Here is a 15,493-nt window from a genome sequence, read left to right on the forward strand (position 1 = left end):
TCCCCCAAGAGTCTTCTTTGATAGACTGTGAAGTCTAATACTCTGTCTCATATGGAAGGGGGGCTCCAAAAGGCTCAGTCATAAAAGCCTAACCAAACAGAAGAAAAAGGGCGAGGTGGGACTCCCCGACTTCCATCTTTATCATAAAGCGACGATTTAAACCCTCATACTGGACCTATTCCACCATAGGTCAGATAAACTTTGGGTACAAATAGAAAATGAGAACAACATCTTTGAGACAAGAGGGGCATTCTGAATCCCGAAGGGGGTCAACTGGGAGAAAGCCGAGGCCTTGACCCTGTTGATCATTCTTCTGGGGGCCTGACGGGGGGATACAGGATGTCTGTCCCAGGGCCCCTTACCCCACTGGTCAGAAACCCAACTCCTGGCAACACTAGGCACTCATAGCCTGGGGGTTTTGCCACCTGGAACGGAGGCTAGGGTGGGGGAGGTGATAGAACACTGGGGTTTGCGTGACATGACGAGCCTGCAGAGGACCCAGGAAACTCCCCCAGGCTCATGGATGCAATATCTACAGGTCCGCAGCTACATGGGGAAGATAAAATCCCACCAGGGTTGGAACCTAAATCTCACCCCTTTCGAGAAACTGTGCTGTACTGCGGAGACGCCTAGACACATCGTGTCACTGCTCTACAACCAGCTATTGGAGGAACGACTTGACAGTCACCTCCCCAGGTGGATAAATGCGTGGGAGGAGGCACTGGGCCAGTCCTTCCCCGGGGAGCTCTGAGACAAGGCATTTCAGCATACCCATAAAATGTCGGTGGCCAGCAGGCTACAAGAGTTAAACTTCAAAATCTTGTCAAGATGGTACATGACACCGGAGAGGCTACATTCCTTCTTCCCATCGACCCCGAACACTTGCTGGCGGTGCCGAGCGGGAGTAGGCTCGATGCTCCACATATGGTGGGAGTGCCCCATGGTCGCACCCATCTGACAAGTTATGAAACGTCTATTTGAGAGGGCGTGTAGGAAACCTCTGGCCCTGACGCCTGAACTGGCACTCCTGTCCATCTCCCCCGCCGATGCCCCTTCACTCAAAAAATGCATGTTGAAATTCTTCATTATGGCCACAAGACAAGTGCTACCCAGGTTGTGGAAACAGAACTCAGAAATTCCTAGGTGTGCATGGGTGGGGGCGATGGACGAAATAAAACGATTGGAGAGGTTGAGGTTGTCAGACGACACAACAGGCTATGACAGCTTCTACCATACCTGGGCGGTCTGGATAGAAATTCGCAACACGCCCCTATTCGCTAGATGGTTACAGACCGGCTATTGCGAGTAACCCGACCAGATAACGGCCGGTGAGGACAACCCGGGGGCCTCCACCTGGACACCTCTCCCGTCCCCCATTCTCTCCTCCCCTACTCCATCCTCCCCACTATCCCTTGTCTGTCTACTTAACAAACCACACCACAAACAAGTTTGTTGGTTTTCACCGAGATTTATTTGTTCTCATAGCAAGATATATGTGTGAAACCTCACGACAACTCTGTTGTTTCTTTTTGTGACAATTTACATGTAATGTTAAAATTTAATAAAATATATTGAAAATAAAAATAATGAATGGAAACATACTTATCCCTCCGTGGCCACCAGGATCCAGTGCTGCAGGCCACTGTGGTCCCAGTGATTGTTGTGACAAATGACATCACAGGAAGTCAGCTGACGACTATAGCCAATGAAAGGCTGCAATGTCACATTCCTCAACTCCTGGCATGATGGTGCTCAGAAAGTGAATGCCAATGCCAGGAGAACAAGCGGTGATGTTGTAGCTTCTCATTGGCTACAGCAGTCACCTGAGTTCCTGTGATGTCAGCGATCTCAGCAACCAGAGGGACCACACCAAGGATGCAGCACTGGATCCTGAGAGCCATAGAAGAATTTTTCAGTTTATTGTTTTAACCCCTACAGCCCTATTAAATTAGGGTTATCCAGTTACTGGAAAACGCCTTTAAAATCAATAGGTTGTCCATGAAATGTCTGACATGTTGAGTCCTCCAGGGCAAGAGATACTCTTTATAGTTTATCTCAGCCACCACTAATAAATGGTGACCCTCAACACGGATTCCACCCATCTATTAGCTCAGGATTTCCTAGCAGTTTGAAAATGATTTTACAAAGCAGACCCCCCCCCCCCCCTTTAAGTATTTTATTTTAACAAAACAGGAAACCAATTAGTTACTCCTACCTCTTCTCTGACTTTTACATTGATTTCAATTGTTGCTGAGCAAACAACAGTGCGCAAAACGACATTGACGTTCTGCCCATTGCTAACCACAATGTGGCTTTTTGAAAACCCCATTCCATAAACTGCAATACATATTGAATTGTATGGGATATGTTACATAACCCACAATTGGGAACATCTGTGGTGGTTTATAAGCTCTCCCCCTACGCATGGCTTACCAACCAAGTGTCACGGGGTGATCTAACTAGTTCATCCAAACAGGCATCAGCTGTTAGACTCGTGCTGGTTGTTCTACCTAGTAGGGTCTCACAGAACTTGTGGTCTTTACCCTTGGCCAACTCATGAAAGGTTGCACTTGCCTGCAGAGAGCCTCTTGGTTACCAACTGGGCAGTCTGGAATTGTGAATGAAGGAAAGCCAGGAGTCAATACTTGGAAAGCAGAATAAACGTGTTAGCCTAAAATCCAGGTCAGATGCAGGAGAGAAACTATAGGTACAGGAACATAGAGGGTAGCGAAGTCAGGCAGTTCAGGGTCAGGTGTCAAATAAACTTTGAGGAGGTAAATCCAGAGACGAATCAGACATAATGGTGTATTCATTACGAACACCACATGCGTTTTTACCACGATTTTTGGCTAACTATGGCAACATGCATGTTGTTTGCACTGTGGCTCAATTGTGCCATGTGAATACATCTTACGCTGGGTCAAGATTTCAAGAAAGCAGCGCACTATAGCACCAGAGTAACATACTGAAGGGTCAATAACTGGCACATAATGATCGTGCATTCACATTGGGCAGTTTGGATGTGGTAAAAACTGCATGCATTTTTGCCATAGTTGTAACATAAAATACAAATGTGTCAGAAATGCGCGCTGTTTTTTACGACATGGTATTTAGCACATCCAAATTGCCCTATTGGCAATGCACCCTTAAGATGCATTCCCACATAGAACTACTTGCAGCTGAAGCTCCGTCCAGCCAATAGCCAATGATGTTGCCACACTAGCTGCGGATGCAAGTTATTGGGTACAACTCTCATCGCACAACATATGAACCCCAGTCTGTGTGCTGTCCGATTTACATGTCGTATTTCGCATATGTGAATATTCCGCCCATGTGAAAGGTCTCCAAGGCCGTTTTCACAAGGCCGATAAAATGGTGCGAGATTTGTGAGAGATGCACAAATATGAACCCAATTCTTTTGAATGGGGTCATACACATGAGCAATTTTTTCCTGCAAAGCACGCGATGTAAAGCTATGCAGGAGAAAAAAAATCACAAAGTGTACTGTCTTTCTGTGAGATCGCGGCTAGCACCCCCAATTAAAAGCAATGGGAGAACTCCATGATCCTCTGCTGTGAATGGGACAGCCAAGCCGGAGGATACCAGCAGTGATGCGAGCCTGTTATCACATGAAAACGCCTTGCATCCACGGGCTTTCTCATGGATGGCTAGGGCGATATTGGGTCATGATTCACGGCCTGATATGGCCCTCACCACTGTGAAGGAGCCTTAAGGGTGTGTTCTCAAGTAACAAAAACTGCTTGCAGCTGAGACCCCGATCAGCCATGACAGCCAATGGAAGCACGATCTTGCCGATAAGGTCCGCAAGATCGTACATCTATTGGCAGCCACGGCTGGGCGGGGTCTCAGCCGCAAGCGGTTTTTATTCCGTATTAATGCACCCTAATGCTATCTTCACAAAGGGCGGATTTGGTGCGGCCGCCTTGTGCGGATTTTGCCGCAAGTTTTACTCTTTGATTTGAAGGGGTAGAATCCACATTGCAAAGCCGCTGTGGATTTAAATTTCGCACCACATGCCAATTTCAGCACAGATTTTGGGTAGAGAAGTGCATTAATTTAATAATTCCTCTCCATCTTCTTTTCGATTCCTCATGTATATAGGAGCAGTCAGGAGTTCCCGCATTGTAACTGTCTTCTGGATGAGAGAGTCACTCAGTTCAGAGGAAATTGTTTTGGTGAGATGCCAAACCACCGCACCCCTCCTGTCCCCCTGGGGATTGTCAGCAGAGCAGCTCCCAGTCCTCCTGGTTGGATCTGCACAGCTTCTGGTCTCAATTATATTTACATCTGCTAATTCTCACTCTTTCCCTTCCCTCCTTCTCCATATCCCCTTACAATGGTTATATTTCTCTACCCCCCCCCCCCCCTCCTTCCTCGCAGTCTCCACTTTTGTTCTTGGGTTCTTCTTGTCCTCTTGTTGCAGTTGCTCAACCCTCCCATGCTAAACCAGTCATGTATCACTGACATCCTTTCTGATGTGACCAGACAGTGCAAGCTTGTGTTGATTTAGCGAGGGCCCAGACTCTACCGTCAGCAGTCAATTTATTCCAGTTTGGCTGAGCACACAAAGCTATTTTTCACTGTGGAAGTTTGGAAGAGTCTCAAAGCGGCAGTGGTAAAATACAGTGCGATGATTGTAAAGGCCATCTCCACCCAACGCTAAATAAGATTTAGGGTGAGGTTGTTTCGGTACAATAAAGAATGTTACTCAATTCGACTTTTTTAGTCCCAAGAAATGATGGATTGACTGAACATATCCATATAACAGGGATTTTTGGTGGACATATCCATTAATATAGAGGCTGCAATCAGAACCAGACGTCTGTGCCCACCCTGGGAACTATAGCGCTGTAGGTGGACAGAACAAAGATGTAATTACATCTTAAAGTGCAATGTTTCAATATAGGGGATGGTCTGGCCTGAAGCCAGCAAGACGTGTTCGCCTTCTGTTTCTTATTTTTTACCAAATAAATGTTTTTAAGTATCCAATAAGAATGAGAAAAGTTTGGAAGAAAGTAAGAAAAGGTCAGGAATAGAGATGAGCGAGCATACTCGATAAGGCAAACTACTTGAGCGAGTAGTGCCTTATTCGAGTACCTGCTCGCTCGTCTCTAAAGATTCGGCTGCCGGCGCAGGTGACAGGTGAGTTGCAGCGGTGAGCAGGGAGGAGCGGAGGGGAGAGAGTGAGAGAAAGATCTCCCCTCTGTTCCTCCCTGCTCTCCCTCCCCGCTCCCCGCCGGCCACCAGCCCCTGAATCTTTAGAGCCGAGCGGGCAGATACTTGAATAAGGCACTACTCGCTTGAGTAGTTTGCCTTATCGAGTATGCTTGCTCATCTCTAGTCAGGAACTTAAGGTTTCTCACCGAATGCCCTGGAATAGTATATTGCCTTGTATCTGGACCCATTGGAAATGTCTAAATTTACAGTCTAAAACTGCCCCTAAAAGGGCACTTTACACAAGGAGACTGTTTAATACCCGACAGCCGCCCCAGTGACTATGCTTTCACAAAGGAGCGTTAGTTGTTCAGTGAATGGAGGCAAAGCGTGCCAGAGATCACTTCCAGACGCCTACCTCCATTTACTGAGAACAGGCAGTCGCTCAAAGATAAGCAACTGCCTGTTTACAGTGAGCGAAAAGTCACTCATTAGTCGCTTTGTTTCAGTGAGCTGAAACAAAGCAACTAGTGACTAATGAGAGATTTCTGTTCGGTTCCACTTTTACACGGGACAACTATCAGTCAAAATCGCTTGTTTGAGCAATTTTGTTTAGCCAATTTTGTTTATTTCTGCTTTGTTTCTATTATTTTCTGCTTTTTCTGATATGCTTGTGCAGCTGCAGGTTCAGAGCTCAGTGAGCAGTTCCTGGAAAACTGTTCATATTCTTTTTCCTTCTTTACATGCTCTGGCGTGCGTATGTCAAGCAGCGGATGCGGAACACTGTGCACTGCCTGATTTGGCTTTAGACTACTTAGGGGGTCCCCTGTTTTCACGCTTTAACCCCTTCAATTGGAATATGGTTGTAGCTGTAGGGGCCCTCAGGCGGTAACCCAAGAATTAGTCTTAGTTCACTAACAGCTGACACAAATAAGTCAGAAGCACCACAGCGTAGTACCAGAGTGTTAGTCAGAGACATAGTTAATATGCAAAGCCGAGGTCAGCATAAGCAGTGTTCTTTTGTAATAAAGAGACAGGCAGAGGATCTGAGCAGGCAGCAAACAGATATATCGTTGTCAAAGTACAAGCCAAGGTCAGGACAGGAGAAGATGGTAAAGCTGGGTGAATCAGGCAAGGGCCAACACATGAGTCAGTCAAGATAAATAAAATCACCTTTGCTGAGCAATATGGAACTAATAGCTCAGGCACCCCAATGAGGAAGGGTACCTTAATTAACCAGAGACTTGTCATCATTGGTCAGGGATGAGAAAGTTGGGTGGATGCATCTACCCCATATGAGGTGGGCTAAGAGTGGTTGCACACCTTATGGGTGGCAGTGATAGGTGCCCAGATAAAATAGATGGTGCAGCATCCTTGCACATGATAGATGGAGGTTGGGGACCACCCCTCCAGTGAAAGGATGGGGTAGGAGGGCTTGCTGGCCATGACAGTGTACCCTTATTTCTTCCCTCTGTGGCCCAGGACCATACTTCTGTTGTGCAGAGTACTCTGTGACATATACAATAAACAATCACAGCCGTGATAATCCGTGCCATAGTGGCCACAAGCACCCGCAGAGGTGTACAGCAGCATTCTTGCCCAATGCCATGTGAAATGTCTAGGAAGGGCAGTACTGTTGGATGGGCAAAAGCAAACTTTCGGGGACCTGTTGTATCAGCTCACTGTCCCCAACCCAGTCAAGGACCACTCATATAACTCTCTACACTAGAGGAAGTAAATAAAAGTTACTTGTTCAACCACAAACGGTCTGCATCATTCTACAGGAGAACCTTGGTATATTTAGAGTGGTCGTTAGATTGCAAAACCAGAATGGTACAGTGAACAGTGGCCAATGCCCCAGAAAGTAGTCTGGAACCACAGCAATTCTGCCAGTTCTTCTGAGGGTGAAGAAGAACTTAATGCAGGACATTTGTGAAGATTTGACAAGGAATCCCTTCAAGTATAATATTCAAGAAGAGTCCACTACTGAGGGCCCAGCAGCAAGAACACTTGAAGACCCTGTGGTCAGATCAGAGAGACACACTAAATGCCGTTGGGCTGAGAAAGATTTCCTGCAGGCTGTGTTCAGGAGTGGCCATTCCGCTAGGGAGCCCCTTTACACTTTGACAGTCCAGCTGATAGCTGTCATCCCTCTGTTCTTCTCTTTCTCAGTTATTTCTAGACACAGTGTCCCTTATAATGTGATCCCTCTGTGATATCAGAATCAGTAAACAAACAAGAAGAGTCCCAGTGGTCATGAAGACCTCGTATGACCTCCTCGGAGGACTACGTGTGGCCTCATCCTACCTCTTGCCAACTTGTCCCTCACAGCCTGGAGGGTGGTTAGATAGACGGGCCTGCTCAGCATAAAAGCATTTCTGAAAATTAGTTCAAAAATCTTCAATTATAGTGTTTGGAAGCGTCTATAGCACATTGTTTATCTGGTAACCTATTTTTCAAAATCCGTCATGCAGCAAGTTCAAGACTCCAAAGATAATGAGGAGCATGTCCAACTTAACATATGTGGAATATTGCACTGTAAATCATATTATATAAATCACACACAGTATAGGGGGGATCCGCCACATAGTACATACATGGCCCTTACCCCCAACACCCCTAACTCTTCATGTGTTGAGCAGATGCTTCCTGAGCAGGGAGCAATATATTCACTCTAAACGGTTGCAGACACATCGAGGACTTTGAAGCTATTAACTTCTCTCCCGTTCCCTCCATAATTAGCAAACCAGATGTATAATTTTCTCAGAGGCCGACCACAGAGGCCATTTTGTTTGCAAAATATATCTTTCGAGCAATTATACGGCAATTAAAGATTAGATAAATTAGTCGTTAGTCGGGGCCTCCTCTTGGCATCCTCACAATAGACTCCATGGAAGATATTTTCACGCCCTCGGAAAAATGTATAGACCAGTTGGAAGAATTGTGTGACAACAGCCGGCTGGGTATTACGCAACATTTGGAATGTCATCTGCATCGTCTTATCAGACGTGGCATCAAGTAAACCAGGCTCAGAAAAGTATTAAACGTGACATTCGGGGGGAAGTGGAGCTGTCATAATATCTGCTCCCTCCACCGGCACTAAAACAGTACATCTGTATATAATCAACTGCTCTCCAAATTGCCTGTTTACGTTGAGGCGATTTTTTTTGTCTTCGTCCAGGGTTCTCATATAACACCTTGATCTCAGACAGGCAGCTGTTAAAACGGATGCCAAAATCTTTCCGGCTGCTGTTTTGTGCGGCAGCTGCTTAAACATATGGCGCCAGAGTTATTAACACCACATATTGTGTTTTATATGTATACGGTGGATATAAAAAGTCCGCACACCCCCGTTAAAATGCCATGTTTTTGTCATGCTAAGAAATCTGATAAAGATGAATCATTTCAGATCTATTACCACCTTCAGTGTGACCCGTTATCTGGGCAATGCCATTGGGAAACAAGCTGGAAAATTTTAAAAACTAAAATAATGTGGTTGCATAAATACTCACACCCTAAAACTAATACTTTGTTGACGTACACTTTGACTTTTTTTTAACAACGTTTGACAGCATTGAGTCTTTTTGGGTCGGTGTCTATCAGCATGGCATATCTTGACTTGGCAATCTTTGCGAAACTCTTCTTTGTAAGAGCGCTCCAAATCTGTCAGATTGCGAGGGCATCTCGTGTGTAGCTCCCTCTTCAGGTCAACCACAGATCTTTAATAGGATCAGGTCTGGGCTCTGGCCGGGCCATTCCAAGGCTTTAACCTTCCAGTGAAGCCATTCTTGGAGGTCTGTTTTGGGTCATTGTCGTGTTGAAAGGTGAAATTCCTCTTCATCTTCAGGTTTTTAGCAGAGGCCTGAAGGTTTTGTGCCATAATAGACTGATATTTGAAACTGTTCATAATACACCTTGACTAAAGCTCCAGTTCCAGAAGCAGAAAAACAACCCCCCCATATAATGCCCCCTCCACCATCCTCACTGGGGGTCTTCTGGTGATGGGCTGTTGGATTTGCACCAAACATACCTTTTGGAATTATGGCCAAAAAGTTTCCCCTCGGTCTCACAGATCAGACATAAGACATTCTCCACAGACTTCTGGCAGACTTGATGGAGGTTTGGGCAAAACATAGCCGGGCTTGGATGTTTTTCTGTGTTGGAAAAGGCTTCCATCTTGCCCCCCCTACCCGACAACCGAAACATATGAAGAATACGGGAGATGGTTGTCACTACACAACCCGTACTTGTCAGAAATTCCTGCAGCCTCATTAATGATATTGTAGACCTCTTGGCCACCTCCCAAACCACTTATCATCAAGTTTTCAAGGACGTCCAGTTTTTGGTAATGTCAGTGCCAAATTTAACCCCCTTCTTGCTGCCCGTCTTCACTGTGTTCCCTGGTATATGTAATGTATTGGAGATGTTTTGGACCCCTTCTCCTGACTGACACCTTCCAAACAATCAGATCCCTCTGATGTGCTGAAAGATCTTTATGAACCACTAGAATAAAGGAGATAAAAACATCTGTTGTGCTAAGCTACACCCCAACTACACCCCAAACCATAGCAATATTTTTCATTATAAAATGGCAAACCTTGTTGAAGGCTGACCCCACTTACAGTTGTGTTACATGGGAATCACCACCTCTACTGATCCCAGCTGCCTCAGGTCAGGAGTGAAACTGCATCCCGTCGTTCCCATGTCTTCTAATCGCATTCCAGATGTCTCCAGTAGGTTGTGGCTGTAACACAGCTACTTTCTCCATTTTGAGCAGGCAGTCTCTGAATCCTTTGCTCAACCCTCTCTGTTTCTGGCGCTTCATGAGCCACAATCTAACTTCATCAGCAGAATAGTGAGTGCAGCTCTTGAGTATAATACAGGATGTAACTCTGGATCAGTACAGGATAAGTAATGTATGTACACAGTGACTCCACCAGCAGAATAGTGAGTGCAGCTCTGGAGTATAATGCAGGATGTAAATCAGGATCAGTGCAGGATAAGTAATGTATGTACACAGTGACTCCACCAGCAGAATAGTGAGTGCAGCTGTGGAGTATAATACAGGATGTAACTCAGGATAAGTACAGGATAAGTAATGTATGTACACAGTGACTCCACCAGCAGAATAGTGAGTGCAGCTCTGGAGTATAATGCAGGATGTAAATCAGGATCAGTGCAGGATAAGTAATGTATGTACACAGTGACTCCACCAGCAGAATTGTGAGTGCAGCTCTGAAGTATAATGCAGGATGTAACTCAGGATCAGTACAGGAAAAGTAATGTATGTACACAGTGACTCCACCAGCAGAATAGTGAGTGCAGCTCTGGAGTATAATACAGGATGTATCTCAGGAGCAGTACAGGATAAGTAATGTATGTACACAGTGACTTCACCAGCAGAATAGTGAGTGCAGCTCTAGAGTATAATACAGGATGTAACTCAGGATCAGTACAGGAGCAATCATCACTGGGACGATTGTTGGGTGCTTTAGCTAAGCTTTCTCCCCCTTCCCTCCCCCTCGCCGGCTCACCTCCTCTCTTTTCCCCTCCAGCTGTTTGCAATGGAAGGGGGCGGGGGCAGAGCTAAGCTTTCGCTCCCTTACCGCCACTTGTCCACAGCCAGCAATGGGAGCAGGCGGAGCTTAGCTCCACCTCCAATCCGCCCCTTCCATTGCAAACAGCCAGAGGGGAGGGTAGAAGGGGGGGAATGTAGCAGTCAACTCCCTTCTCTGGCCACTGCCATTGGCTCCCAAAGAAAGTTTATGCAGCGGCTGACGTATTCCGGGCACAAAGATAGTTCCAGGACCATCTTTGCTGCCAGGTGTAAAAGCGCCCGGCGCTATATTAGCTTTTACGCAGCGGGAATACACCTGTGTGATCTGATGCATTGGAGTCCAATGCATCAGATGGTTGTATATATCGGCCGACCGTGAAAACGGCGGCTGATATATGCTTGTGTGAATAAGCCCTTAGAGAGCTGTTGGTCATCTAATGTCTCAGGGTGCGTTCACACGAGCGCATAAACGGCGCGTTTTTGCGACCAAACGTATATACATGACCATCTGAGGCAATGGTTTCGAATGTATTCGTTCACATGGGGAATTTTACGGCGCGTAAAAACGGCAACCCGCGTAAAAACGGACATACGCGACCGAAATACGTGCCAGCGAATATTCGATGGCCGAAAAGACCGTTTGAAAAGTAGGAACAAACGAAAATACGCTTTCTAGCTCTGGTCGTGATCGGCGAAAAACGTTCTTTCCGGCGATTATACGCTGCGCTCGTGCGAACGTAAATACGCCTACGCTCGTGTGAACGCACCCTAAGACAGCTTTTGAGGTCCTATCTAATAAAGTGACCACAAGGCTGCGGTCAGTGAAATAGCTAAAGGCCCGATGTGCTGACAGAGAGGCTTTCCTCTGCCCCGACTATGTATACATGCAGGAGACAGTGGTTGAGTCCATCCTGAAAAAGAGGAAAAAGGTACTTTTGCTGATTGTAAACACAGTTAAAATTAGCAGCGAACTAATCAAATCAACAAACTTATAAAGAAAAAAGTTTTTATTGTCCCTTCTAGACAAGCTGATTCTCGTTTGAACGAGTGAGTGACGTCCCCACTAACTCGTTGGCAATCGTTCAGCCTGTTTAGACAGAGCATCATTGAGAATCACTCACTTCTCTCAGTGTTCTACATTCCTATTATCGTTACCTTTAATTGCACCTTTAAGAATGTGGCAAACAGGAACGATCTCCTCTGCATTCTTATGTGCGTTCTTTAAGACGTAGCATCACAGACTCACATAAGGAATAATTAGGAGTCAGAGATTAAAGGGTTATTCCCATCTTATAAAGTGATATCACTGTATCATCACTTTATGGTCTTCGGTATCCCCGACGGTCCTGGTGATGAAGGGGACAACTTATGAGGATCTGCGCAGTTATGAGACGTTACACAGTTCTCACCTTGTATCTCTGCAAGCTTTACGAGACCAAGAGCCGTTAGATAGTTGGTGGGTATCTAACATATATGGGCAGTGTGAGGGTCTGCTAGGTTGATAGACATTAAATAGCAGATATGCACAGTTATGAGGAAAAGTATGTGAAGCCTTTGGAATTGCCTGGATTTCTGTATTGACCACTAATAAAATGCAGTTTGGTTATCTCAGTCGTATTTATACACCAACACAATATAATAATAATCTTTATTTGTATAGCGCCAACTTATTCCGCAGCGCTTTCAGGCATGGGAGAACACAGACAATACAACAATTACATGTGATATACAATCAGTTTGAAACAAACGGGGTGGGGATGGTACAGGAGGTACAAGGGGGGGATGAGGCATGAGGGAACACAGGCAGTACGGGAATTACATGTGGAAATCGGTTATTAGATAGCAAACGGGGTGGGGCGGTAAGGAGATAAAGGGGTAGAGGTCATATGCGATAGGCAGGGTGGACAGTATGGGGAGCCATAGGGTGGGGCAGGGGGAATAGGTCAGGAGATTTAGTATGCCTCCCTGAAGAGCTGCGTTTTAGGGCGCGTATAATGTTCCGTGCATCGGGGATTGTCTGGATGCCTTGGGGTAGAGCGTTCCAGAGGATCAGTGCTGCTCTGGTGAAGTCCTGTAGGTGACCATGTGAGGCTCGTATTAGAGAGGTGTTTGGTCCGAGTGTGTTAGCAGATCAGAGTGCGCGGGCTGGGTGATGCATGGACAGGAGGGAGGCAATGTACGGTGGCTCTGTGCCATGGAGAGCTTTGTGGGTGAGGGTGATGAGTTTGAATTTAGTTCTGCAGTGGATGGGCAGGCAGTACAGCGACTGGCATAGTGCAGAGGCATCTGAGTAACGGCTGGATAGAAAAATTAGCCTAGATGCCGCATTTAGTATAGATTAGAGAAGGGAGAGTCGGGTGCGGGGGAGGCCAATGAACAGTGAGTTGCAGTAGTCGTGCCGGGAGTGGATGAGGGCAACAACGAGTGTCTTTGTCGTTCGTGGTGAGGAACGGACGGATTTTAGCAATATTTCTGAGGTGCAGGTGGCATGTTCGGGCCAGAGATTGAATGTGGGGGGTAAAGGAGAGGTCAGAGTCCAGTGTGACGCCAAGGCAGCGAGCATGCTATCTGGGGGTTATGATGGTGCCAGATACTATTATGGATAGAGATGTTGGGGGGAGGTCGACTGGTTGAGGGCAGAAAGACGAGGATGTCAGTCTTTGAGAGGTTAAGTTTGAGAAAGAGGGAAGACACAGTGTTAGAGACAGCGGACAGATAGTCAGTAATGTTTTGGAGGAAGGGTGCAGAGATCTCACGGAAAGAGGTGTATAACTGGGTGTCGTCAGCGTAGAGATGGAATCGGGGGCCAAATTTGCAAATGGTTTGTCCAACTGGGGCTATATACATGGAGAAGAGGAGGGGACCGAGGACCGACCCCTAGGGGACCCCAACAGTGAGGCGGAGTGGAGAGGAGATAGAGCCTAGTTCAATCTAACTAATAACACACAGGCAGTTACACCATTCATGTCCTTTATGGTTAATATTGAGAAATCATCCACAGTGCAGACAGAAAAAGTAAGTGAACCTCTGTCTAAGGGTGATTTCATATCTCCACTGGGGATTCTGCTTTCCTGCTCCATTTGGGGAGCAGGAAAGAGGAATCCCCGCGGCCAAATGGTTAAGTCTCTGGACTATAATGGGGTTAACCTGCTTTTTGCTCAATTGGCTGGCTTTTGGACGGAAGAAAAAGCGGAGCATACAGCGCTTTTTCTTTGGGTATTTTTAGCCAAAGGCTCCGACGCAGATGTGAAACCGACCTTAGAGCTAACTGGCAAAGGGTGTTTCAATTAAGAAGATGAGATTGGAAGTGAGGGTGCCACAGGTACTTTACCCATTAAATGAAGGTGCACAAAGCCTGGTTACTGACACATCTGTTCTTCTCAAGAAAGATTGATTAGTATGAATCATGCCTCGATGCTAACAACTTTCAGAAGATGTGTTATAGAGACATATGGACATATGGAAAAAAAGTACAAAAACATTCAAAATGACTTAAGTGTACATTAATTCATGGTTAGGTAAATCTGCAACTTGAGCAAATTCAGGAGAGAAGGAAACCAAGGGTAACAGCAAAAGACCCACAGAAGACTCTACAAACTGCAGAAACCTCAATGAACAACAATGGTGGTCACAGATACCAATCAGTTTTTTTCTCACATATCTCTCGTTCCAAGAATTGCAAGAGACAATTACACGTGTTAAAGTGTGGGGTCAGTACTCGAATGTGAACTGGAGGTGTTACTTATAGCTTCACAAGATGGACTAAAGGATTATCGCTCAGAGTTGTTCAACTTCCCAAGCTCCCGTGGGAATTTGTATGATAGTCGTCCCGTGTAAATGCATGCAGTGACTAGCCGTTCAGTGTAAATAGCAGTCGTTCAGTTCTGAACGACTGTCTGCTTACAGTGAATGAAGGCAGGGCGGGGAGACAGCACAGGAGCGAGCATTACTGGGACGTGCTGTCAGGCATCATTTGCTCGACAGCGCGTCCTGTCTTAATGGGCCATAAGGAAAGATCGGCGATCACCATGTGTGATTATAACATTGTATGCTAGGCTGAAAAAAGACAAGCGTCCATCCAGTTCAGCCTGTTTCTATCCGCCTCATGTTGATCCAGACGAAGGCAAAAAACCCCAATGAGGCAGAAGTCAATTAAGGCCGCCTATACACGGCCGCAACGGAATATTGCTAGCGATATTCTGCCACGGGGGAGGGAGCACTAAAAGGTCTCGGCGATGAGCCTGTATTAATGATAGGCTCACCGCGGAGAATCGCGGCATGCCGCGGTTTTAATCATGCGAGCGAAAAATCGCTATGATTTTCCGCTCGTGTGCAGTAGGCTGCGCTTTCCACAGTTATCCTATGGAAAGCGGGTCATATGAGCTCCGTGTGCGATTTATCACCGTGGATCTTGCAATGACACCTCGCCCGTGGACAGCCAGCCTTACCCCATTTTGGGGGGGAAGATTCCTTCCCTACTCCATAGTGGCAGTCAGAATAATCCGTGGATCAACACTTGAAAAGTTCTTACCTAACTCCAAGTCCGGCAGTCGGATCACAACCCTTCTGACTATTTAGTGTCTATATCCTGTAATGTCATAGCGCTCTAAAAAAAGTCTAGTCCCCTCTTAAACTCCTCTATGGATTTTGTCATCACCACATCCTCAGGCAGAGAGTTCCACAGTCTCACTGCTCTTACAGTAAAGAACCCCCTTCTGTGTTGGTGATGAAACCTGCTTTCTTCTAGACGTAGAGGATGCC

The sequence above is a fragment of the Eleutherodactylus coqui genome, chromosome 2, assembly GCF_035609145.1.
Source record: "Eleutherodactylus coqui strain aEleCoq1 chromosome 2, aEleCoq1.hap1, whole genome shotgun sequence".
In the NCBI taxonomy this organism is placed as follows: Eukaryota; Metazoa; Chordata; class Amphibia; order Anura; family Eleutherodactylidae; genus Eleutherodactylus; species Eleutherodactylus coqui.